This window comes from Nycticebus coucang, chromosome 17, assembly GCF_027406575.1.
Source record: "Nycticebus coucang isolate mNycCou1 chromosome 17, mNycCou1.pri, whole genome shotgun sequence".
In the NCBI taxonomy this organism is placed as follows: Eukaryota; Metazoa; Chordata; class Mammalia; order Primates; family Lorisidae; genus Nycticebus; species Nycticebus coucang.
The window spans coordinates 86,130,107-86,156,776 of record NC_069796.1 but is presented as its reverse complement, the minus strand read 5'-3'; the positions used below and the strand labels follow the sequence as shown (position 1 = coordinate 86,156,776).

The 26,670-nt window shown below is 39.9% G+C and overlaps 1 protein-coding gene across 2 annotated transcripts in view; it reads right to left on the bottom strand.

Annotated features, from left to right (window-relative positions):
- The window catches only part of AFAP1 (actin filament associated protein 1), a 205,069-nt gene that overhangs the window by 131,802 nt on the left and 46,597 nt on the right, over positions 1-26,670 (bottom strand). The window lies entirely within an intron of this gene.

The following is a 26,670-nucleotide window of genomic DNA, read 5'->3' as shown; positions in this document are numbered from 1 at the left end:
GAGTAAGGCTTTAAGGTCCTTTTCATTATTAAAACAATTCCTTGATGAGTCTAAGTAGAAAACAATCTCATTTGTACTTTAAAAATGATGGGCTGACAGCATTATTCACAATAGCCCAAAGGCAGAAACCACCCAAATTTCCCTCCACGAATGAATCGTTAAACAAAATGGAGTACATGCTGTGTACATACAAGAGAGTATGATTTAGGCATAAAAAGGAGTAAAATTCAGATAAGTGCTAGAACTGGATGAGCCTTCAAAACATTATGATCCGTTAAATGAGCCAGACACCAAAGTACAAATTCTGCATGGTTCTGCTTCTGTGAGGTCCTCAAAGTAGCCAAATGCACGGAGACAGAAGGCAGAGCAGTGGTTACCAGGGTCGGGTGGAACAAGAATGTGGGGGTATTGTTCAGTCCATTCAGAGTCACCATTTGGGATGATGAAAATGTTGTGGAAATGGATAATAAGCACAGCACAACAACATGCATATACCTAATCATACTAAATTGTATCACTTGGGTTCCAGCTAACAGCATCAAAATTATCTGAAGAGGACCCAGAATGCACCTATCCTAACCCCTCACCTAAAACCTGAGCTCCCTTTACAGGGTTCCCACTGAGGACTCTGCACAAAGACCCCAGAGCTTGGGAGCTTCTCATGACCCTTGTCGAGCACCCACTCAGCCTACACTCCACATTTCTCTTGTGAGAGAGCAGCGCCTTCCACCCCAAGGGTAGAGTCTTGGCAGCCATCCCTAGGTTACAAGGCCCTGCGTACCGCCTCCCACTACAAGGTTATCATTAACTGGACCACCCTACCCCATGTTGGTCAATCGGATCCTCTGTATCTTTTCCCTGGGGATCAAGAAATAGGAGTCAGTTGGAATGGTCCCTTGACCTGAAGACATGGACGCGCAGAAGCCAGGAAGCAGCCCGGCAACTACATGGCATGAAGCAGGGGAGCCAGCAGAAGGGGAGGATGAAGTTGACATGACTGGAATCCATGACTGGATTCCCCAGATGATCCTGCTCTATTTTTAGTTGTGAAGCTGGGCTGCACTTGAATTCCTTGAAAAAAATATGTGTACCCTTCTAGTAAACTTTCAACTTATTTTTTATTAAGCTAAACTGTGTGGTTTTCTGTTCACCTGAAATTGCAACCCAAAGATTCTCAAAACGCAGCTCTTAGCACCTCAGAAGGCAAAACATCCCAATATCAGAGAGGTAGAAAGTTGCTAAAAAAGTATCTCCTCTGGGGGATCTTCACAGACTAAATAAACCACATTTTATACTTGACAATCCTGTCAAAGACTTAAATCTCATATCTTTTCTCCCAGTCTTCTCTAATTAAACATTCTAATTAGCTCCCCTCATTAACATCTTCCTTAATCACCAAGATCCATTCACCTTTGAGCAGCTGCACTGATAAATGGACACTTATTGACCTTCAAGTTTATAGTTGACCCTTGAACAATGTGGGTTTGAACTTTGCAGGTCCATTTATATGTGAATTTTTTTTAACCAATTGCACATCAAAAATAGACTTATTCACCAGATGCAAACCCCACACATGTAGAGGAATGGCTTTTTGTAGACACAAGTTCCACGAGACTGTGGATTTGAGTATGTGAAGACTGGTATAGGGGCAGGGGTACAATCCCCTGCGTATACTGAGAGGATTAGAATTGGGTTTAGGGGGAGGATTTTTTTGTCAAAATAGCTAGTCAGCTGGTAAAGAGCAGGTTTCGTCCTACTTTTCTCTCTGAATACTTTACAACAGCTAGCAGTAACTCCACACTGAAAGCATACACGTAATTTATTTTTTTAAAAACAGTCTTACTTTCTTGCCTCTGGAAGAGTGTCGTGGTGAGCTCAAGCAACCTTTTGCCTCAGCCTCCCAAGTAGCTGGGATAACAGGTGCCCACCGTGACACCCAGCTATTACTATTTTTTTGTTGTTGTTTAAGATAGGGTCTTGCTCTTGCTGACCTTGAACTTGTGAGCTCAAGCGATCCACCCACCTCGGCCTCCCAGAGTGCTGGAATTATAGGTGTCATACAAGTAATTTTGAATGAATGATATATAAAGTAAGATAATTAACATGTTCTGCAAATGTCTTAATGTGAAAGGCATTGTACTGGCTGTGGGGCAAGGGAAAAAGTGTTTGGGCGTTCTCACCTGTGGCCTTGCCAAGAGGGTGCCTTTTGCTCCTAGGTAGCCACAACTGTGTACAGTGAAGTCATGTTTACTAACTGCCACTTAGCACGCTGCCACTTTTGTTCCCCTGGGACTAAAGGAACACAGGATCTTTCCCCTGGGCAGATTGCAGATTGTGGACCACAGATTGTGATGAGCAACTTAACTCCCCAGCCTCCAGCAGCTAGGGCAAACCTCCCACAGAACTTAGCTCACCAGCTGCCGGTGAGCTGAATAAAGCATGTTACACCTGCCCTCTAGGCCTGAATTCCTCTCCGGTCTGGCTGAATTAGAACTCTGGCATTACACTGGGCATATACATACAATCCTTCATTTAACTCCCACAATAATGCCACAAAGATGTTACTGTCCCCATGTACAGTGGAGGAATAAGAAACTCAGTGACAAAGCTTTGTCTGTTTCTTCTCTTTAAGTGAATACTTAAACACAGCCATTACAATGGCCGGGCACTCTGCTGAGCCCTTCACACGTATGGCCACAACACTAGGAGGTAGGTGATGCTAGCCTCCCCCATTTTGCAGGTGAAGAAACTGAGGCACAGAGTGGTTGGCAAAGGTCACCAAGCCTCTCCGGTTAGTAGTTTGTTCACAGCCACACAGGTAGAACATAGCACAGTATTTTAACTCAGTTATGACATCAACAGCCCTGATTTGACCATTTCAAAATAATTCCACAGACTATTTATGCCCATTGTGTTTATAAAGGGCAACAGCATGGTCAAATAAAATTAAGAACACCAGCCCTGGAAACAATTAGGAAGATAAGTAATAAATTTCACCAGTCTACATAGTGCCTTACAGAGGACGATTATTCACCACGCAGCCAGCACCCCCGCGAACCGCCAGGCCCTTGTGCCCGGGTACAACGTCTGGCACATGGCTGTTTTCCGGCTGGTGCCCAATGATGTTCAATGTAAACCAAGCACTTGGTAAATGCACAAACTCCCACAGCTGGGAGGGAGTTTCACATGACACATAAAAGGCTCACCCGAACACCAAAGCAAGTAAGAGTAAGGAAGGAGATATTCTTACACCAACTTTCAATTTAAACCTTTTCATGTAAACTATCTTTTCCCTGAAGATCCAAGGGTAAGAACTAAAATGTGCTCTGGAGATTTCCCTATAAACAAAGCTCTCGTGAAACGTGTGTGCTTGTGTAGGGAGCAGCATCTTATTACTCTGGCCTGTAGGACCAGCGTGAGAAGCACAAGGCTCCCCTCCGCCCTCCAGAGCCACTCTCTGCCCCAGCAACCGAGCACGGCTCTGTGGAAGGCAGGCCGGCAGCAGGAGCCCAGGCATTCGGGCAGGTCTCCGCAGATGCATCCTGAAAGGGGCTTTCTCTATATGCTACCAGGCTTCCCTCCATCCTCCACCTTGCCCACAGCCTGACACGGGTGCTCTCCTTTTATCACACTGAGGTGCAACCCGTATGCACTTGCATTCCTCCAGTTCACCCCACCTGGTCTGCCTGCACAACAAATGTTCCTATTTTCCCCCATAAGGTATTGTGGCCTCTGAAGCTCCTTAAAGATAATTCCAGCTACCACTAAGTACTTACCACATACCGGGAGGTACGCTAAGTGCTTTTCACACACGATGTCTCATCTTCACAGTAACACTCGGGGACAGGCATTTTCTTTGCATTGTAACAAATGAAGAAATTGGGACTAAGAAAAGTTATATTCTTGCCTAAAGTCACCCAGTTAAAAATAAGAGCCAGAATGGGAATCAGAAACAGGAATCTTGACTTTAATTTCACTATTTTTAACACCCTAACACTGACTCTCCAAATGTTATTCACAGTGAAAGGACGCTAATTCCCCTTAGGGTATATTGCTCACCGGTTACATTCAAATAATCTCCCTCCCATGACACAGGATGGGTTATCTACACAATTACATGCTTCAAAGTCATCACTCGAATTGAGCCTAAAATTATTATTTTACCACTAGTTCTTATGTTAAAGAACAATCTTTGAATTAGAAGAAAAGCTATAGATCCGTCTGTCTCAACTTACTGGTGGAAAAAGAGGCTCCCCAGAGAACAGAAGAGACTTAATCAAAGGCAGTCTGCTCACCCTCCCATTCGTATAGCCCTGAGTGAAGTGTCTGGCCCAAGGTGGCGGGCTGAGAAAGGACTCATCTAAACAAGAGCCACCTCCACTGTTCAACACCCTCACCCTGACATATGCTATCTCAGAGATTTTCAACCAGTGTGCTGCGGCACAGATCTTAGGTGTGCTGTGAAAATGTTTAAAGATCATTAATTAAATTATTTTTGAAAGAATTTCAAAGCACAGTTAGTATATTATTTTTCTTACTCTTTTTTAATCAACATAATTTAAGTGTGCCTCAGAAGTTTAACTATAGGTTCAAGTGTGCCATGAGATTAAAAAGGCTGGAAAACACTGCGGTACCCTGTTCTAAACAGAATGGCAAAATCCATGAACACAGATTGGGGGGTCAAGGAGACAGGAGTAATTCACTAACTTCCAGAAAAATACACCCCTCCACCCCCCTTCAAATGCTCACACCAAATAAAAGATCTGGCAATAGAATTTCTTCTTCCCAAGGCAACATGGAAATTACTCGGAGGCATTTCTGGATATATTTTATGCATTTGAAAAGCAAAGCTCTCATCTCCCTATCAAGGGCTTCTCTGGACTAATCAATCATCTCTGCTTTCTCATTAGATTGTAAGAAAGAAAGGGAAAGAACAAGTCAGACCAGACAGTGCAGGAGACAAGGAACTCAGCATAGCAAACGTACTTCCTATGAAGTCAACCTTTCACTACTTACAGGAAATCTCTGGCTCAGGCTGGGCAATGCGTTATTTATTTCAACAAAATAAAAGAAATGGGACACGGTGTGTGGGACCCACAACCACTTCCTTCACTTATGTCTATGATTCCCTAGACTTGAAAATCAATGCCATTTTTTTGCCCCTCAAATTATTCTTTTTTTCTCACTACAAATTTTTTGAAAATTAAAAAAATACAGAAAAGTATAAAGAAAAAAGTCTTTTTTTTCTTATTTTCTCTCTCTCTCTTTTTTATTGTTGAGGATACAACCAGGTTACACTGATTGCATTTGTTAGGTAAAGTCCCTCTTATAATTGTGTCCAGCCCCCAAAAGGTATGTCACATACTGAGAACTCCCCACCCCTTCCTCCTTCCCTCCCTCTTCTCTTTCCTTCTCCAACCCCCCTCCCTCCTTCCCTCTCTCTGCTCTCCCCTTCCCCCGCCCCCGACCATGTACTAGGTCATTAATTGTCCTCATATCAGTACTGAAGATATAGGGTTCATGCTTCTCCATTCTTGTGATGCTTTACTAAGAATAATGTCTTCCACTTCCATACAGGTTAACACAAAGGATGTAAAGTCTCCATCTTTTTAATGGCTGAATAGTATTCCATGGTATACATATACCACAGCTTGTTAATCCATTCCTGGGTTGGTGGGCATTTAGGCTGTTTCCACATTTTGGCGATTGTAACTTGAGCTGCAATAAACAGTCTAGTGCAAGTGTCCTTATGATAAAAGGATTTTTTTCCTTCTGGGTAGATGCCCAGTAATGGGATTGCAGGATCAAATGGGAGGTCTAGCTTGAGTGCTTTGAGGTTTCTCCATACTTCCTTCCAAAAGGTTGTATTAGTTTGCAGTCCCACCAGCAGTGTAAAAATGTTCCCTTCTCCCCACATCCATGCCAACATCTGCAGCTTTGAGATTTTGTGATGCGGGCCATCCTCACTTGGGTGAGATGGTATCTCAGGGTGGTTTTGATTTGCATTTCTCTGATAATTAGGGCCTATGAGCACTTGTTCAAATGTTTGTTAGCCATTCATCTGTCTTCTTTAGAGAAAGTTCTATTCATCTCTCTTATCCATTGATATATGGGATTATTGGCTTTTTCCATGTGGATTAATTTGAGTTTTCTATAGATCCTAGCTATCAACCTTTTGTCTGATTCAAAATATGCAAATATCTTTTCCCATTGTGTAGATTGTCTATTTGCTTTGGTTTTCATCTCCCTAGCTATACAGAAGCTTTTCAGTTTAATTAAGTCCCATTTGTTTATTTTTGTTTTGTTACAATTGCCATGGAAATCTCCTTCATAAAGTCTTTCCCCAGGTCAATATTTTCAAGTGTTTTTCCTATGCTTTCTTTGAGTATTTTTATCATTTCATGCCTTAAATTTAAGTCTTTTAATCCATCTTGAATCAATTTGTCTGAGTGGAAAAAGGTGGGCGTCCAGTTTCAGTCTTTTACATGTGGATATCCAAATCTCCCAGCACCATTTATTCAAAAGGGATTCTTTCCCCCAGTGTATGTTCTTGTTGGATTTATGGAAGATTAGGTGGCTGTAAGATGTTAGTTTCATTTCCTCGTTTTCTATTCGATTCCAAATTCTGTGTCTCTATTTTTATGCCAGTACCATGCTGTTTTGACCACTATGGCCTTGTACCACAGCTTAAAGTCCGGTATCCCGATGCCCCCGGCTTTGTTTTATTACTAAAAACTGCCTTAGCTATACAGCCTTTTTTTTCTGGTTCCACACAAACTGAAGAATTTTTTCTAAGTCTTAAAAGTATGATATTGGTATTTTAATAGGGATGGCATTGAATCTGTAGATTGCTTTGGGAAGTATAGACATTTTAACAATGCTGATTCTTCCCAGACGTGAGCATGGTATGTTCTTCCATTTGTAAATATCCTCTGCTATTTCTTTTCTCAGAGTTTCATAATTTTCTTTATAGAGGTTCTTCACCTCTTTTGTTAGGTATATTCCTAGGTATTTCATTTTGTTTGAAGCTATGGTGAAGGGGGTTGTGTCCTTAACTAGCCTCTCACCTTGACTGTTACTGGTGTACACAAAGGCTACTGACTCGTGGACATTGATTTTATATTCTGAGACCTTACTGTATTTTTTGATGACTTCCAGGAGTCTTGTGGTTGAGTCTTTAGGGTTCTCTAAGTATAAGATCATGTCATCGGCAAACAGGGAGAGTTTGACCTCCTCTGCTCCCATTTGGATGCACTTTATTTCCTTGTCTTGGCTAATTGTATTGGCTGGAACTTCCAGCACTATGTTGAATAGTAAAGGTGACAGAGGACAACCTTGTCTGGTTCCAATTCTAAGGGGAAAACCTTTCAGTTTTACTCAATTCAGTAAAATATTAGCTGTGGGTTTGTCATAGATAGCTTTGATCAGTATCAGAAATGTGCCACCTATGCCTATACTCCTCAGTGTTCTAATTAGAAAAGGATGCTGGATTTTATCGAATGCTTTTTTTGCATCTACTGAAAGGATCATATGGTTTTTGCTTCTGTTAATATGGTGGATAACGTTTATGGACTTGCATATGTTAAACCAGCCTTGCATTCCTGGGATGAAACCTACTTGATCATGATGTCTGACTTTTTTCATGATGAGCTGTGCTCTATTAGCTAGGATTTTGTTGAGAATTTTTGCATCTATATTCATTAGTGAAATTGGTCTGAAATTCTCATTTTTAGTTGGGTCTTTTCCTGGTTTTGGTATGAGGGTGATGTTTGCTTCGTAGAACATGTTGGTGAAGATTCCTTCCTGCTCAATTTTTTGGAATAAGTTCTTCAGTATGAGAATAAGCTCTTCTTTGAAGGTTTGATAGAATTCTAGTGTGAAGCCATCCGGACCAGAGCATTTTTTTTTGTTGAGAGATTTTTTTATTGTTTCTTTGATTGCAGTGCTTGAAATTGGTCTGTTCAGGAGCTCTGTTTCTTCCTGGCTAAGTCTAGGGAGAGGATGTGATTCCAAATACTAATACATTTCCTTCACCTTGTCAAATTTCTGAGCATAGAATTTCTGGTAGTATTCAGAGATGATCTCTTGTATCTCTGTGGGATCCGTTGTTATTTCCCCTTTATCATTTCTGATTGAGGTTACTAGAGATTTTACTTTTCTATTTCTAGTTAGTCTGGCAAAAGGTTTATCTATTTTATTTATTTTTTCAAAAAACAAACTCCTTGTTTCATTAATTTTCTGAATGATTCTTTTGTTTTCAATTTCATTAATCTCTGATTTAATTTTGGATATTTTTTTTCTTCTACTGAGTTTAAGCTTAGATTGTTCTTTTTCCAATTCCATTAGACAGCTTGGAATTTGTTGATGTGTTCTCTTTCTGTTTTCTGGATGTGGGCATCTAAAGCGATAAATTTTCCTCTCAGGACTGTTTTTGCTATACCCCACAGGTTTTGGTATCTTGGGTCTTCATTGTGGTTATGCTCAAGGAAGTTAATGATTTCCTTTTTTATTTCATCCTGCACCCAACTGTCATTCAGCATAAGGTTGTTTAATTTCCATGCCTTTGTGTAGAGTCGAACATTTTTTGTTAGAGTTGAGTTCCACCTTTAATGCCTTGTGCTGAGAAGATACAAGGTAAAATTTCAATTCTTTTGATTCTGGCAAGGTTTTGTGTTTTTTTTTTTTTTTTTTGTCCTAGGATAAGATCAATTTTGGAGAACGTTCCATTGACCAATGAGAAAAATGTATATTCTTTAGCTTTGGGATAGAGTGTTCTATATATGCCTATCAAGCACAGTTGTTCTAGGGTCTCATTTAAGTCCCTTATATCTTTGTTTAATTTCTGTTTAGAGAATCTGTCCTGCTCTGTAAGAGGAGTCTTAAAGTCCCCTGTTATTATAGTGTAATAAGATATCATATTGCTCAGACTAATTAAGGTCTGTTTCAAGAATCTGGGAGCATTTAAGTTGGGTGCATAAATATTTAGAATTTAAATGTCTTCTTGTTTTTTTCTTTTGACCAAGATGAAGTGACCATCTTTGACTTTTTTGACTTTAGTTGCTTTAAATCCACATGTATCTGAAAATAAGATAGCAAACCCACTTTTCTTCTGAATTCAGTTTGCGTGAAAAATTGTCTTCCAACCCTTAACTCTGAGTTTTAATTTGTCTTTTGAGGCTAGGTGTGTTTCCTGCAGACAGCAAATGGATGGCTTGTGTTTTTTAATTCAATCAGCCAATCTATGCCTCTTCGGTGGGGAATTCAAGCCATTAACATTTATTGAGATAATTGATAAGTGTGGTAGCATTCTATTGATCTTATTTTGTGAAAGTCCATTGCTTGATTTTGGCTTTTGCATCATTGTAGAAGCTAGGGTCTGTCCTTTAATTTCTGGGTGCTTATTTTGGTGGTGATCCATTGTGATGGTCAGTGTGTAGAACAGGTTGAAGTATTTCCTGTAGAGGTGGTCTATTGTGGCAAATTTCCTCCATGTTTGCATATCAGTAAAAGATTTGATTTCTCTGTCAATTTTAAAGCTTGGCTTAGCTGGATATAGAATTCTGGGCTGGAAATTGTTTTTTTCAAGTAAATTAAAGGTAGAGGACCATTGTCTTCTGGCTTGAAAAGACTCATTAGAGAAATCTGCAGTCACCCTGATGGATTTGCCCCTGTAGGTCAATTGGCCCTTACTCCTGGCTGCTTGCAGAATCTTTTCTTTTGTCTTGACTTTGGACAGGTTCATTGCAATGTGTCTTGGAGAAGCTCTATTTGAGTTGAAGCGACCTGGGGTCTGATATCCCTCTGAAAGGAGGGTGTCAGAATCTTTGGTGATATTTAGGACATTTTCATTTATAATATTCTCTAGTATGGCTTCCATTCCCCTGGGGCATTCTTCTTCCCCTTCTGGGAGACCTATAACTCGTATGTTTGAATGCTTCATGAAGTCCCATAATTCTTTCAGTGAACATTCTGCTTTCTCTCTCTTTTTTTTCTGCCTCTTTAACTATCTGAGTTATCTCAAGACTTTGTCCCCTACCTCTGAGATTCTTTCTTCTGCATGGTCTAATCTGTTATTGATACCTTCTATTTCATCCTTAAGTTCTCTAATTGACTGCTTCAAGTCCTTCAGCTCTGCCATATCCTTTCTATATTCTTCATATTGTTCATCTCTTATTTGATTCTGTTTTTGGATTTCCGTTTGGTTATTTTCCTCTTTCTCAGCAATTTCCTTCATTGTTTTCATCATCTGTATTTCAAATTCCCCTCTGTCATTTCTAACATTTCTTTATAGGTGGAATCCTCTGCAGTAGCTACCTCATGTTCCCTTTAGGGGGTTGCTCTGGACCGATTTTTCATGTTGCCAGGATTTTTCTGCTTATTCTTCCTCATGAGTGTTTTCTTTTATCTGTTTCCTTGCCCTAATTTTCCTTTCACTTCCTCTTGCTCTTTAAGTTACCATGCCTCTGGCCTAAGGTTTCAATGAGTCCTTTTGGTATAGGACCAAAAGGATGAGAAGATTGAGGAGCAAGAAGGGAAAAGAGATTTTAAAAAGAGAAAGGAGACAGATTAGTAAAAGGGAATATTGACAAAAAGAAGAAAAGCACAGAAAGAGGGAGACAAGAGTGATAAAGCTGTTGGGTGGGTCCTTTGAGATCAGCAGCTCTTTGCTAGCCTGTTCAGATACAGTACCCTACCTCCACCAAATAGAGAGGAAAGACAAAAATACTATAAATCAAACCAAAACAAACAAACAGAAAATCTTACAGGATAAAATTGGAGGAAAAACCAAATCACAGGGGCAGAAACACTAGCAAAATGAAGTTCTTATTATTAAAGAAGGCAACAATGGAAAATTGTATTTACACTAGAAAAAGGAAGAAAGAAAACAAAAAGGAAAATCTAGGGGGGAATGTTGAAATTAGAAAAATCAAAACAAAAAACAAGAACAAAGCAGTATATATATCTTGCTGAATATTGTCTGGGCAACAGGTGATCTTCTGGGGTATGAGATGCTAATCACAAAGCTGGTACACTTGTACAAGATGAAGACTGGAGGCCTCTCTGACTTCTTTTCCCTCAAACCCTGCAGGGTTGAGAGCCTGAATCTCTCCTCGGGCCACATTATACTTGGCTAAGCAACGGCTTTCCAAGGAAAGCACATGTCACTGTGATCTCGCTGAAGTGGCTGCCTGATTATCACGCGCGCCAAAACCAACCTCACTCTATACCCCTCAGGGCCAAGGCTGCAAGGTAGCTCTCCTGCTGCCAAACACTGAAAGCTCCATCTTGCCTTGCATCTCAGTGGCCTTTGGCACTGCTCACAGTCACTAGATCACTCACCCAGGATCTCCCAGCCCGGGCCTTGCTCTGTGTACCTGAGGATGGAGCCTGCAGGGCAGCTGCTCTCCTACAATGGCTGCTGATAGCCCACAGCAGAACAATGATAGCTCCATTCCAGCCCAGTGGCTCATTCCTAGACCCTGGACAATGTTTAAAGTTACCTGCATTCTTGCCCAAGTTCTCCCAAGGTAATTCAACCAAGTCCCCAAGTCCTAAACAACAAAACAGCCCGTGGGGAAAGCCTTCCCTGTCTGCAATCTTGCTGTTGTTGTAGCTCCACAGCTACAGACACCACAGCTTCAGACTGAATGGACGCAATCACTTGCCACTTCTCCACTACTTCTGCCCTCCTCCTGGGGTCCAGAAATCTCTTGCTGTCTCCCTGCACCTTGAAAGGGATGTTTCTGGGCAGAGCCCACAAGCCAGAGGTACCTGGAGTCTCCTCTCCAATCTAACTGTACCCAGTTGCAAAGAAGCTTTTACTCTGCTGCCATCTTGCTCCTCCCTCGAGTCCAATGCCTTTTTGTCACAAGGGAGGAAACTGGGGTGCAGAGAACAACAACCTGCTGAGGTCACACAGTATGTGGTAAATGACCGGGTGACCATGCTCTATACCCAACTGTCTCCCTCACATACAACCTAATGAGGGTGAGGAGAATGAACCACTCTATGAACAAAAAAATAACCCAACTATCCTGTAAATACAAGAAAAAATGTCTGTTACTAGTTCTGATAAAATGCTACTAACTACCCATGAGGTCCTATTCACAAGGAATACTTTAAAGATTCATGGCACTCAGTTTGTCATGAGTGACAGACTTCACAGAAGCTGCCATGTTTGTGGTCCCCTCTGATGTCACACTTCAATAATATGTAAAATACCTAGTATGATATTACCTGCATTCTGACTTACAGTCAAGTGCTGGGGCATAACACAACAGCTGCGGTGGACTTCTCATCTACTTTATAATATTTTTTTTAACTCTAAAATAGATTATTTATTCCAAAAATCCTCTAGTTTTCTTTTTACAATGAGTATATATCCTCTCCATCTCTTGCACAATTTCCTTAAGTCTCTGTAGAAAGAGACGCAGGGTGAGAGTCTTTCTCAGTCTCCTGCTGCTGGCTGGTGCTAGGAGGTCATATGTCGATGCCCTTGACAAGGGACGTCTCCAGGGTGATGTTGAACTCTTGCAAGGCCTGCAGCGCGTGGATCAAGGAATTGACAAATGTGTGGTCTTTGATCAGTGCCACATCCGCATACGTGGCTATGTGTAGTGATGGGGCAATCAGCTAGCAGGGCAATCCAGTGGTGCAGAAGGTGATCTCTGGCTCCCATGCACACCAGCATCTGAAACTTGCCATCCTTGCCAATGTTCTGGGGAGTATTGTTGATTGCAGCAACAAATGTGTAGACGTTCCGGGCCCTTGTATGCCAGTTTTCCTCAGGGACTACTTTATTCTGCTCTTCCCATGCTGTTCTTTCCTTCAAACTTCTAACCTAGTGCAGAAACTCCCAGAACCTAGATGTCGTTAACTGTCCATTATCTATTCTAAATTAGAAAGAAGAAAAAAAAGTATCTGCTTCTTCCTAATTCTCCAACACCCTGTGCATGTCCCTAACTCTCCTGTCCACATCACCATGTCCACATCACCAACTCTAGCTGGCACTCCACCTGCTGGCCTTCCCTGGGCAAGCCTCTGCTGCCTTACTCAACTCAGAACTCCCTCCCCTGCCAGCACCCACCACCAGATAGGCCCCTGACTCCTCACCACACTGGTGAACCTGCTACTGGGCACAGCTCACATCCCACCTCTCCACCAGGATGTCCCAATCACTCTACCCCCAATGCCACACACTCTACTTCCCGGACCCATATCCTGCATCCTAGAGAGCCCAGGCTTTGCCTTCACACGAGCCGGGCTTCCAGCCCCAGCTGATTGTTCCTGGCTGTGTGGCCTTGGGGGAGTGCTTCCCCCAAATTATCTCATCCTAAAAAGCAAATGATTACTTGTATCTCAGTACTGTAATGAGGATTAAATGAGCTAGGATGCATATGGAACCAAGCAAGGCATCAATGGTAGCCATTATTAATATTATTATTATTATTATTAGCATATGCTCATCTTATTAGATTTCACTTTAAGACTTAGGGAACACGAATGCAGAAAATGAGCATTACCCACATACTTCTTATCTTCTAAAACTGTGAAGTCCTTAAATACCCGACCCCCTACTACACGAAGTCATGAAAAGTCTGTGCAACTCTATGCAAATACATTTGAAACTAGGTGAAATAGATAATTTCATAGAAAAAAAAATAAAATGCACCAAATTTCCATAGAAGAAACAGAGAAGGTTGTCAAAAACTTGTCCTTGGCTCGGCGCCTGTGGCTCAAGTGGCTAAGGCGCCAGCCGCATACACCTGAGCTGGCGGGTTCGAATCTAGCCCGGGCCCACCAAACAATAATGATGGCTGCAATCAAAAAATAGCCGGGCGTTGTGGTGGGTGCCTGTAGTCCCAGCTACTTGGGAGGCAGAGGCAAGAGAATCACTTGAGCCCAGAAGCTAGAGGTTGCTGTGAGCTGTGATGCCACAGCACTCTACCCAGGGTGACAGCTTGAGGCTCTGTCTCAAAAAAAAAAAAAAAAAACTTATCCTCACAAAAAGTAGCAAACCCAGAACGTTTTGCAGGGGAATTCTACCAAATCTCAAACACTAAGGCTATTACATAAATTATTCCAGAGAATAAAAACATATAGAAATAGCCAAATTATTTTATTTTTTTTTCTGAAGGAAATATAAAAGTAATGTGTAAACCTGATAGAGATAGCACAAAAAGAAATCCAAAGATTACTCGACTCACATGTATCACTGAAGAAGTCCTAAATACCATGAAGCAGAAACCAACACAATATATTAATACACCATTCCAGATGAGATTCATTCCAGGGATGCAAAGGTGATTAACATTAGAAAATCTACTAATACATTCACCACATTAATACATCTAAGGAGAAGATGAGGTTTGCCCCACAGATCATGAAAAGGCCTTAAACGAAATTCAATACCATTCCTAACTTTTTAATACATCAATAAAACTGAAATTGATAGGTACTTAATTCCTTAAAATACATGGACTAATACTAAAAACACATATCAAGTGACATTTTATTTAATAAGAAAATACTTCAAAGATTCCCAGTAAGGTCTGAACCAAGACAAGGAGGTCAATTTCCTCCACTACCTTTAACACTGCATTGGAAGTATTTGCCAACACAATTAGAAAAGACAAAGCAATTAGAAAGATAATAATGAAAAAAATTATTTCCATTTGCAGCAGATGTGAAAGTATACCTGGGAAAAATCCAAAAGACTCAATAATATACTAAAACAAATAATATAAATTTTATTAAAGTAGCAGATGTGCAAACAATAGCCTCTCACATGTTTATTTTATACCAAACGATAAATAGCTACAAGATATGTGGAAGACAACCCCATTTATAAAAAAATAAAAACCAAATTACTTTAAATAATTAAGCAAGTGATGTGAAAAAGTTACATCAGGACAATTTAAAACACTCCTGAAAGACAAAGAAATAAACCCAAATAAATGGAAAGGTGTTCCTTGTCTTTGGTTAAAACAACTTACATCAAAAGATGTCAATTCTCCCCAAAGGGACAAATATCTTTAACGAAATCTCCAGAAGGACACAATAAATTTAATTTTATTTCTGGCACTAGACAAATTGATTCCAAGGTTCACATGAAAAACAGGAACCCAGGGATGTCTAGGAACAACAAAAAGGAACTAGCCCTGTCATCCAGTTAGAAAGAGGACAAAGGTTCTATCATTGAAGTCATTTGAGACTCACAAGAATGGAAAAACAAGCATCCGGTGTACTCAATGCTAATATGAAGCCAGTGGACAATCTAATACATGATTAGAAAAATTCAATTCGATTCAAGCTGGGGGGAGGTGAAGGGGGGATTTCTGTGCTTCCACTTAATGGACATGGTGTAAGGGTATATGACACACCTTCTGGGTGTGGGACACAACTACAAGAGGGACTCTACCTAAAAAATGCAAATACTGTAACCTAGCTGTTTGTACCCTCACGTTAATCTGAAATAAAAAAACTTTATATCCAGGTATTTAATTGTAACAACCAGATAGATAATAGGTTAATGTGTATTTAAAAAAAGAAGTAATTTGATACTGGCACATAAGCGTCCAGTTGGATCAACACAACCGAAAGTCCAGAAATGGACCCAAACACACATGGAAATACAACATACAGTAAGGGCAGTGTCTCAAATTAATAGAAAAGATGGTCATCTTAATATTAGTTGAGGTTAGGACGACGAATAAACTGGGGGAAAAAAAGATAAAATTGAATACTTACATACACCAGAAAAAAAAAAAAACAAAGATATTTGAGAATCTAAACATAAAAAGCGAAGCCACTCAAGTCCTAGAAAAAATAAATGAAAAAAAGATTTTCTAACGACGACTTGAAATCATATAGTAAAAAGAAAAGATTGATCAGTGAGACCACACAAAACAAAGCATGAGCTCCAGGAGAAGGAGGGACTTGACTGACAGGCCCAGAGCTCAGACCCGTGGCGCACTCCCTCCACTCTGGGGAGCAACTGTGAATTCCTGGTCTGCCCGGCATCTGTGGTTTATAAATTCTGGCTCTATCCAGGCACTGGGTGATGGTCAGACCTTTCTCAAACAAAGGCAGATCCTAGAGAACTGGTTCCATGAAAGCCCATCTCATCCCTCTCGCTGCTAAATTTGAGGCTCCCATGAAGAAACAGTTTGTGAACCACAGCGGGGCCTCACACCTACCCCTTGACCTCATCCCCTCTGTTCTTTTCAGTGACGTCTCTGAATCTTAATATGAGAATCCTAACTGACTGAGCTCCTGCTTATTTTCCCACACTCATTTCTTTCTATTCTGGCTTGAGCTTCCCCCCTCAGCTCTTCCAGACAACCTCGTGTACCACCCGTGGCCCTGCCACTGGCCTTTCCACATGCTGCTGCTCAGTCTTTCCCGTCCCTAACACGCCTGCTGCTAGCAGACCCACTTTCACATGGCTACCCTTCACGGACAGACTCTGTAAGGCTCAGCTGGCTCACCGTCGTCACCACGTGCCTCCCGTCATATCCTAAGGACCAAGTGATTTGTCCATCTCTTCCACCAGCAGCAGCCAGTGTGAAGGCCCGGGTGCCATCTGACCCTCTCTACTTGGAATGCCCAGCACGACGGCTGACATGGAAGCAAGAACATGAAACTCAAATATGTTTGGCGAATTAATTCACTTTTGTGTTTCTAGTTTTACATAATAGTCAAAATTGCTGAGATTTATTTTAAAGAGAAAACCACAAAGGACCAAAATACCTCATATTGTCCTCTCGTAGTTACCATGTGGTTTGTAATGTCCTTAGAGCCTAAACACGGAAAGTGATGAAAGTCTGATCCTGACAAGTTCATTGTATCCACCTGGTCAGGGCCCTTCTCTATCTGAGAAGGTTTAGATGTGCTCTTATGGGAGACAGAAGTTGGGTGGCAATGAAACACAGTAGCCGATACTCAAACGAGGCACTTGCATATTTTCCCTTATAGGGTCACAGCTCAGACTCTTCATGCACTTTTCCAAATATTTCCGCAGGCCTCTGCAGAGAATCTAAACGGGCTGTTTCAAGCTAAAAAATTTCAGGAAAGGCAGCATAGCGTTAGGTACTGTCTTACTGGAAAGTTTCCCTCAGCTGGACTACATCTGAAATCTTGTAAAAATCAATCACATTACTCAAGTGACTGGATGACTCTGAATACAAGTCACTAGACTTTGATTTTCAGTTCCCTGATCTACAATGTGGGAATAAAAACAGTTATGTGACTGGTAAGACTTCTGTGAAGATCCAAGGGCTGCAGTAAATATAAGCCTCTGACGGAGGGGGTACTCAATCAGCAGTTTAATTTGAATGTGAAAAGAAAAGGCAAAGAAGCCCTCTACTAAACACTCTCCAGTGTCTGGACAGAGTCCGTGACCACCACTGCCCAGTTTCAACCCTGACTTGAAAGCTGAACCCTTAAAAGATTTAACAAAATCCACCGGGAAAGTCTGTGTCCTGAGAATCTTCCTTTCTGAATTATAGAGCTAGCAAGGAGTCCCTAAAGAAACTGGTATAAAAATCTACAGAACACATTCTTTCAGGAAAGCATTATGATTCCTAAAAGTCTGATTAATCCATGGACAGACCCTTCCAGACAGCCTAATAGACAATATCCTCCTATTGTTTTGTAGAAAGAAAAAAAGCAGGACCTAGATCTAAACATGTTTTTTTTAATTAATCTTAATTTTATAGGTAATCTGACATTACTACAGGACTCAGATTTCCTGATTCCTGGCCTGGGAGGAGATTACTAATATAAATGAAGCTGGTTGCCAACAAAGTTTTAAATACAATACTGAAAGTACAGTATATCCATCCCATTTACGTCAGGTTAATTTAATTCAGTAACAAGTTGTTGAACACTATGTTTTAAGACACACTCAAAATTTAAAGACAAGTGAGTCCCTGACATTCAAGGGCTCACAATTTAGTGAAGCAGACACACATTTGGATTCACAGAACAATTATTCTAAGAGAGAGTCATAAAAGGGTTTTCTTTTTTTTAATGGCATTAATGGATCTTCATTTTTGAAAAAATAATTCCAGAAGCAGCATTAAAGATGAACCCATGTAGTGAGAACCGGAGCCAGAAAGAGCACAGCCAGGCACAGCCCCTCAAGAGAAGAGAGAGCACAGTAATAATAGGAGGATGAAACGGGGAAGGCAAAGTTATGCTCTATTTTTTGAACATTTACTAAATACAATAAATTCATTGCACAAATATTCGAGCATCTAAGTGTGGGATATATAATGGGCGCTATGGAAAAAAGACATCTAGCTAGCAATTTGATGTCAAATTTTCAATATCTCTGATTTTTTTTTACTTTTACAAATCAATTAAGTTAAAGGAAATAAAAATGGGAAGCAAGTCATCTATGTAATGTTGCGAACTCTATTCACACTAAAGTAAACTCAACTGAACCAAAGAAAAGTTTATGATGTAACCATTTGCAGTGAGCATTTATGAGGCTTTAAATCATTTTTTCTATTTCTATTTCAAGGATCACTGCTACTAGCACTGGGAACTTACTCAAAATAGTCACATATGCACATATGTGGTCCGATAATTAAGTTCAAGAACTCATCCTAAATAAAGTGCTATATAATTCAGTACTGAGTATCAAGAACTATGGTGACCTTGGAGGAACTTCCCTCCAGAAGCTATGTGCCGATGCCAGCATCAAGTCTACCCTTGAAAGCAATTTAGGAAACTCTTTTTCTGGAACGGCCATCAGAGGTGTCATCACAGGAGGGCTGACAATTAAGTTTACAAACGCATCCAAGGAAAAGTGCTACATACCTCATGCTGAATGTGGCTACGGTCACCAGATGGCCAAGGAGAGTGCTTCAAAGGTGACTATCGCGATGTTCACCAATGAGGTACACAGAGCTTTTCCTCTGATGAGTTCACAAACTGCATTGTCCAACCTGGACAATTTTGTACACTTAGGGAGCAACACATGATTTTAGTATTTTCTTGGACACAGAGTAACATTTTGTCATTCTTTGGCTCAGCACTACTATCATTCATTTGTCATACTATATATTTTCCCTTCATAAAGAACAATTATTAATTACAACAACGCTTTGCTTTGAAATTTGGATTTTCAAAAATTAAATTGTCATCATTTAATTTAGCAAAGTAACTTACCATGAAGAAAGGATTTGCATTATGAGTCACATAAATGTACCAAATCACAAAATCTCAGACCAGCTGCTCCCTCCCCAGTGACTCTCCTCACTCCTTCCATTATAAACAGCGTTGACTGGCGGCACCAGGTCTCACCTATAATCCTAGTACTCTGGGAGGCCAAGCCAAGCCAAGGAGCCCAGGAGTTCGAGACCAACCTGAGCAAGAGCGAGACCCCCATCTCTACTAAAAACAGAAACTAGCCGGGCATGGTGGTGGGCACCTGTAGTCCCAGCTACTTAGGAGGTTGAAGGAGGATCACTTCAACACAGGAGCTTGAGGTTGCTGAGAGTTAGGCTGACGACATGGCACTCTAGCCTCGGGCAATGGAGTGAGACTTGGCCCCCAAAAAATAAACAGTCTAGTGACTAGTTTCCATCTGTTCTGAATGTGTGGTTAAAAGACTACTCACCAACATATCCTGAACTCCCCCTCTTACCCGGGGTCAGGAATGAGAGAGAATACATGGATACACAGGAAACAGACACCAACCGGCTCACAGGGGATGTTATGAACAGTTTTATGTCCACAAATTAAACAACTTAGGTGAAACAAACAAATTCCTTGAAAGAGGCAAATTGGAAGTAACAGACAATCTGAATAGCTCTACATTTAAGAAAATTCCAAACACAGATAGTTTCACTAATGAATGCTATCAAACATTTCAGGGATTAAACAATTCTCCACAAACTCTTAAGAAAATAACTCAGAAAAAGACATTAAGGAACCAAAACAAGCCAATATACCTCATGACACAAAAATCATTAACAAAACTTCTAACAAATTAAACAATATATAAAAAGGATAACACCTTAAGACTAAATGGGATTTATCCTTGGAATTCAAGTCTGATTTAACACTGGAAAATTTATAGGGCTAGTTCACCATATAACAGACTATAAAAGAAAAACTATATGACCATTTCAATAGAGGCAGAAAAAGCTTCTGATAAAATCCAGCATCCATTCATGATGAAAAAAGAAAATAAAAACCTTTAAGAAAATGAGGGAATCAGGTGGAATGTCTTCAAGCTAATAAAAGGCATCTACAAAAAAAAAAACCTGAAGTTTTTCAAACTCTCTCATACTTTATGTGAAAGTTTTCATCCTAAGATTGAGAATAATATCATGTTGTCAGCTCTGCTCTCACTGCAGATAGAGAATAGAATAGAAAGAGAACTTAACAGTGAACAATGACAAAGTGAATTTTAAAAATACTATTTACAATAGTGTTACCAGTGTCCAAGTGTTGGTTTTTCCAAGCTCTTAGTGTTCAGCAGGGAAGAGAATTTCAGAGTACAACACATAAGTCAAGCAAGGAAAAGCCTCATTGAAAGCAAAAGTACTCTGTCTGGGAGGAAAGCAGACAGGCTTCACAGAGCAGCTGCCCTGGGAGGAAGTGTTTGCAATCTTTTGTAGTCTTACTAATTGAGGGGAGGAATATTCAAGGCCAAAAGTTGGCTTTTACTGAGAATCTGGGCAGTAATCCCTACAATTAGGCTCCCTCTCATTTTCATATTTGATATGGTTGTCTCAGAACTCTCACGGTGATTTAAAGGCCAGAGAAATTTTAAAACCACAATGTAAATGATATTGTAATTAGCTAAAGTTCACCTATGGTAGCAATGATAACCAACTAGGCCATCAAAGCCAGCTCTCCCCTGCAGCTGTCAGCCCCTTTATTTAGCTTATGCTAAAGAGTTGTTTAACTCTTTTTTTATTAGATCATAACTGTATTGAACCTAATCTTTGAGCCCCTGCCTCTGGTCTCAACCCTGTCTTCTAACCTCTTACCATAATAATAGCATCAAAAAATATGAAATACTTCGACGTAAGTTTACAAGACATGAGCAAGTCCCGAATGCTGCAAACCATGTAACATTGTTGAGAGAAATGTGAAATGACCTAAATAAATGGATAGAGATCTTGTGTTTGATCTAGAGACCTTGTGTTTGTGGATCAAAAGAATCAACACTGTTAAGAGAATAATATACAAATTCCACATAATCCCAACCAAAATCCCAGCACTTTTGTAGACATTCAGGCTGACTTATAACAATCAAATTGTTATACTATTACCATATAGTATAACTAATACTATATACTAAATTTATATTAGTAGTATACTAATATACTACTACTAATACTATATACTAAATTTATATAGTATTACAAAAATCTTGGGACAACCAAAACAACTTTAAAAAAAAAAAAGTTAAAAGACTTATATTATGTTTTCAAAAATTACTGTAAGTCTATAGTGATAGCGACCGTGTGGTATTGGCATAAAGCTGGAAACTGGAATAGAAGAATCTAGGAATAGACCAGGGTCAGCCACTAATTTTTGTAAATAAAGTTTTATTAGAAACACAGCTATATCCTTTTGATTCGATATTATCTATGGCCTCTTCAAAAGTACAATAGCAGAGTCAAGAAATTTCAACCAAGATCTTATAGCCTAACAAACCTAAAATATTTACAACCTATCTTTTAAGAAAAAAATCTGCCGGCCCATAGAATAGATTCATACACATACAGTTGGTTCAATGGGAAAGGATCGGTAAACTTTTCAAAATGTGGTGGTGGAACTACTGAATAAAAAAAAGAAATACACATTTATTTTAGAAGGAAACTCAACCCTTACCTCACACAATATACAAAAATTAACTGGAATTAGATCACAGACCTAGATGAAAAGCTAAAACTTTAACACTGACTTTGGGTTCAGTAATGATTTCTTAAATAAGATACTAAAAAACTATGAAAGAAAAACTCCCATGAATTAGACCATGAAAATTTAAAATGTTTGTTCTTCAAAAGATGTTTTTACAAAAATGAAACCGCAAGCCATAGATTGGAAAAAATCCTTGCAAAACACATATCCAGCAAAAGACGTGTATTCAGAACATATATTTTTTCAGAAACCTCATTCACATCAGCATTAAGACAAATAACTCAATTTTTTTAAATGAGCATAAAATCTGGATGGTTCACCAAAAAAAGATATAGAAATGACAGATGAGTGCATGAAAAGATGCTCACCATCATTTGTTATTTGGAAAATGCAAATTAAAAGTAGAATGAGATCTCACTACATATCCATTAAATAGCTAACATGAAAAAAACTGACTTTTCATCCCTTTTCAGCACTTGGGATGGAGAGGAACTACAACTCTGATACACCGTTGACAGGAATGTAAAAGAATACAACTACTTCCGAGAACATTTTGACCATTTAATAAGGAGTCAAACCTACTCTCATCACTGGACACCACCATCCCACAATCCCAGATATTTTCCTTATATTCTCAACAGGGTGATGCCTCCACAAGGAGGAAGAAAACTGGTTTTAGGGCATCAAAAACAATCTTACTGTTTGTTTAAAGCAGAGACACACATAGAGAGCCCGATATATAATGTATCTGTCACATTAAAATTTATGGAGAGATGGTTTAGGTAAATATAGGGGTATTCCCAAAGGTCACCATATAAAGGAAAAATTAACACACTCATGTTTTACATTTTTATATTTATGTAACAACATGTAGAGAAATATTTTGTAAATATTTTGTGAAATGCTGTAAGTGAAGGTACATTTAGCTACCATTTCCCACTTTCCCTACGTACACAGAGTGCCCTTTGGGACACCCGGTAACGTCTAAAAGGGCTCCCTGTGGGTAGCAATGAAAAAACTATGTTCCTAATTTAAAATAAAATGAAAGGCTAAGGCAGACAAAAAGACTGTACATATTATATATTCCATTTATACAAAACTCTAGAAAGTACAAACTACTCTACAGTGAGAGAAAGCAGATCTGTGGCTGCCTGGGGACAACGGAGGAGGGAGAGGGTAGAGGAGGCAGGGACTATGGGGTGAACGGACATGTCCCCTGTCACAGCTGTGTGGACAGGGCTAGAGGTGCACACATGTTAAACTCATCGTTTGTGCTCTTTAAATACGTGAAGTATACAGTACATCACTTATACCCCAACGAAGCTACTTTTTTTTTTTTTTGGTTTTTGGCCCGGGCTAGGTTTGAACCCTCCACCTCTGGCATATGGGACCAGCGCCCTACTCCTTGAGCCACAGGAGCCGCCCCACTACTTTTTAAATTTTACAAAAATGTATCTATATAAACTCCCTCTATATTAAAAAAGATGATCGTGTGAGTACCAGGCATGTGCTATGTAGCAAAAGGACAGTACCTACCATTTGGACAGCCCCATCCTGAGCTTATTTCGGAGAGGCCATGCCATATTCCCTTTGAAACTGGAATCTCTAGAAGAGCCAGGGCTACAAATTACATATTCTGAAATCCCCAACATCACATCATATACAGAAACCCAGCCGGCCCTAATTCATCTCGTCAGAACGACCGACCACAACCTCCCAACTAGCTTCTCTGTCCTAGGCCTATGAAAGCCTCCCAGATCACAGTACACAAAGTACTCTTAGGTCCTTTATACCTTTAACAATCTTTTAGTAAGTTCTACATAAGGACCTATAGGAAATAATGGGCATAAAATGATTTTTTTTAATGAATCCTCCCAGTCTATGCAGAGAAACAGACAGAGTTATAACTAGGGCAATTATTTCTTTCCTAGATTTGCCCAGGACAATCCTGGTTTCACCTGTGATTCCAGCATAACTTCCTAGTTCAAAACACAAAATGGTGTGGCCATACATTTGCAGGACGATGAGAGCAAGGAATGGCCTTGCATGGGTAAACAAAACGTGCTGTGCACATCAGATAAAACAGCATTCAGCCTTAAAAAGGCAAAACCTTCTGACATAGGCTATAATACGGATGACGTCAAAGACATTATGCTGAGTGAAACAAGTCAGTCACGAAAGGCCAAATCCTGTGGGACTCCAGTCATATGAGCTCCCTCGGGGGCAGTCAGATTCTTAAGGACAGAAAGCAGAGAGGAGGGTCTCAGGGGCTGGGGGAGGATGTGGGGAGTTAGTGTTTCACTGGAACACAGCTTCAGTTGGGGAAAATCAAAGAATTCTAGAGACGGATGGTAGTGATGTCTGCAGAACAACGTGAGTGTATTTAATGCTACGGAACTGTACACATAGAAATGGTTAACGTGGCAAATATTTTATATATATTTGCAATTTTTAAAAATAAAATAAATGCAAAGAAAATGGCTATTTCTTCCAGCTCATAAACACAGGAGGATTCCCAAGCACTTATACAGACAATGTTTTAACCTTTGCAATAGCAAAAACCCTTGTCACTTTGGCCCCAAAACTTAAAAATGTACCACCTTCTTTCTACATTTTGCCTCATGATTCAGTAGTGTCTGACCCAGCGACTGCTCATTATTTTTAGGATGTTCCTTGTAGTTCCCTCCTCTGACCTTAGCTCAGGCTTCTGGGCTGCCCTTTACCTTCCCTACCAGTGATTCCTCTAGGTACAACTACGCCATCTCCTACTGCAAGACCTTCCCAAGCAAGGTCACTGCAGACTGAGGGCCCCTTGTCTATTATCAGGACCCTCAATGTTCTTATAAATCAACAAGATCCTTACTAGCAAAGAACAATTAAATAGTGAAAGAACAAAAAATAAAAAAACCTAGTACCGTTTCAAATAACATTAAAATATGTGAGCTACATAAGGAAAAATTTAACAAAATATGTGAAAGATGGATAAACTGACAACCATGAGATGTTAAGAAAACTTTACATAGACCTAAATAAAAAGACAGACATACCTGAGTATGTGTATTCGTACACTGGAAGAGTTAAGAGTCCACACTTCAGTGAGAGAATAATTCTCCCCCGAATTCATCTATAGACTCAACACAATCACAGTCAAGATCTCAGAAGCTACTAATATTTTGGCAAGAGGAAAAAAAAGACAAGTCATTCTAAAATATGTGAAAATAAAAAGAACTATTATTAGAATCACTATACAGTGTGGAGAAAAAAGGACACTGCTGGAGAACTTACATTACCGAGCTTCGAGGCTCACAATAAAGCTACAATAATCAATACAGGGTGGTATTGGTGTTAAGATAGATTAGTGAAGCACAGCAAAGTCCAGAAATACACCCACATAATGTATTATGGCCAACTGATTTTTAACAAAGATGCCATGACAATTCAATGGGTAAAAAATTGCCTTTGGAACAAATGGTACTGAAGAACTGGGTATCAATATATTATAGAAAAAAGAAACTAAACTTTACCCCTGTATCAAACCATATACAAAAATTACCTTAAGCAGATCAGACCTAAACATAAAAGATAAAAGAAAACAGAGGAGAAAATATGTATGATTTTGTTGGTGGGCCAAGATTTCTTAGGACACCAAAAGTACTAACATACCAGAAAAATAATAATAAATTAGACTTTTTAAAAAAATCTTTAAGAAAATGAGAAAAAAATAATTGCAATACACTTGGTCTGTCAAAGCACTTATAAGAAAATACACTGATGTTTCTTATACCCTCAATGAATCCCCCAACAATAAAAAAAAAAGAAAGAAAGAAAAAAGAAAATACACTGACATTTCAGTCACTCTGGTGGATATACAGGGGCATCTTACTGTGATTTTAATTTGCATTAACCTGGTGACTAATAACATCAGTGTCTTTTTGTGTGCTGATTGGCCATTCCTGTCTTTTTTTTTTTTCGGATGAAGTATCTGTAACTACTTTGCCCGTATGTTATTAGGTTGTCTGTATGTTCTTGGTATTCAGTGGAATATTTCTTAACAATAAAAAGAAACACGAATGAAGCAGACTACCCAAACATGTATGTAATCCAGATGAATCTCAAAAAAGTCACGCCAATGAAGTGAACACAAACCAAAAAAAGCGTACTGTGTGGCTCTATTTGGATGAAATCCTAGAACCAGCAAATGGGTCTGCAAGGACAGAAAACAGATCAGCAGTGGCCTGGTCTGGGTATGGCGCAGGCCTGACAGCCAAGGCTGGGAGTGAATTCAGTGCGGGAGCGGCACATTCTTTGTCTTCAGGGATTCTGTGAGCTGAAGACCGCACATCAGAGGTAAAGAAACCAGAGTCGGAGGAAAAAACCTAACTCATCGGCCGGGCAGGGTGTCTCACGCCTGTAATCCTAGCACTTTAGGAGGCTGAGGTGAGTGGATTGCTTGAGCTCAGAAGTTCAAGACCAGCCTGAGCAAAAGCGAGACCTCCCCCTCCCCCATCTCTACTAAAAATAGCAATGATGCCATGGCACTCTACCCAGGATGACAGCTTGAGACGGTGTCTCAAAAAAAAACCTAACTCATCAAGCAAGGAAAAGTAAAATTCAACAGAAAACACTGTATAATTTGTCTGCTAATACTGGATCTAGGTAAATGAAATTGTTTTTGATAAACAGTCTCGCTCTGTTGCCCCAGGTAGAGTACAGTGGCATCATCACAGCTCACTGCAAACTCCACTCCTGGCCTCAAGGGATCCACCTGCCTTGGCCACC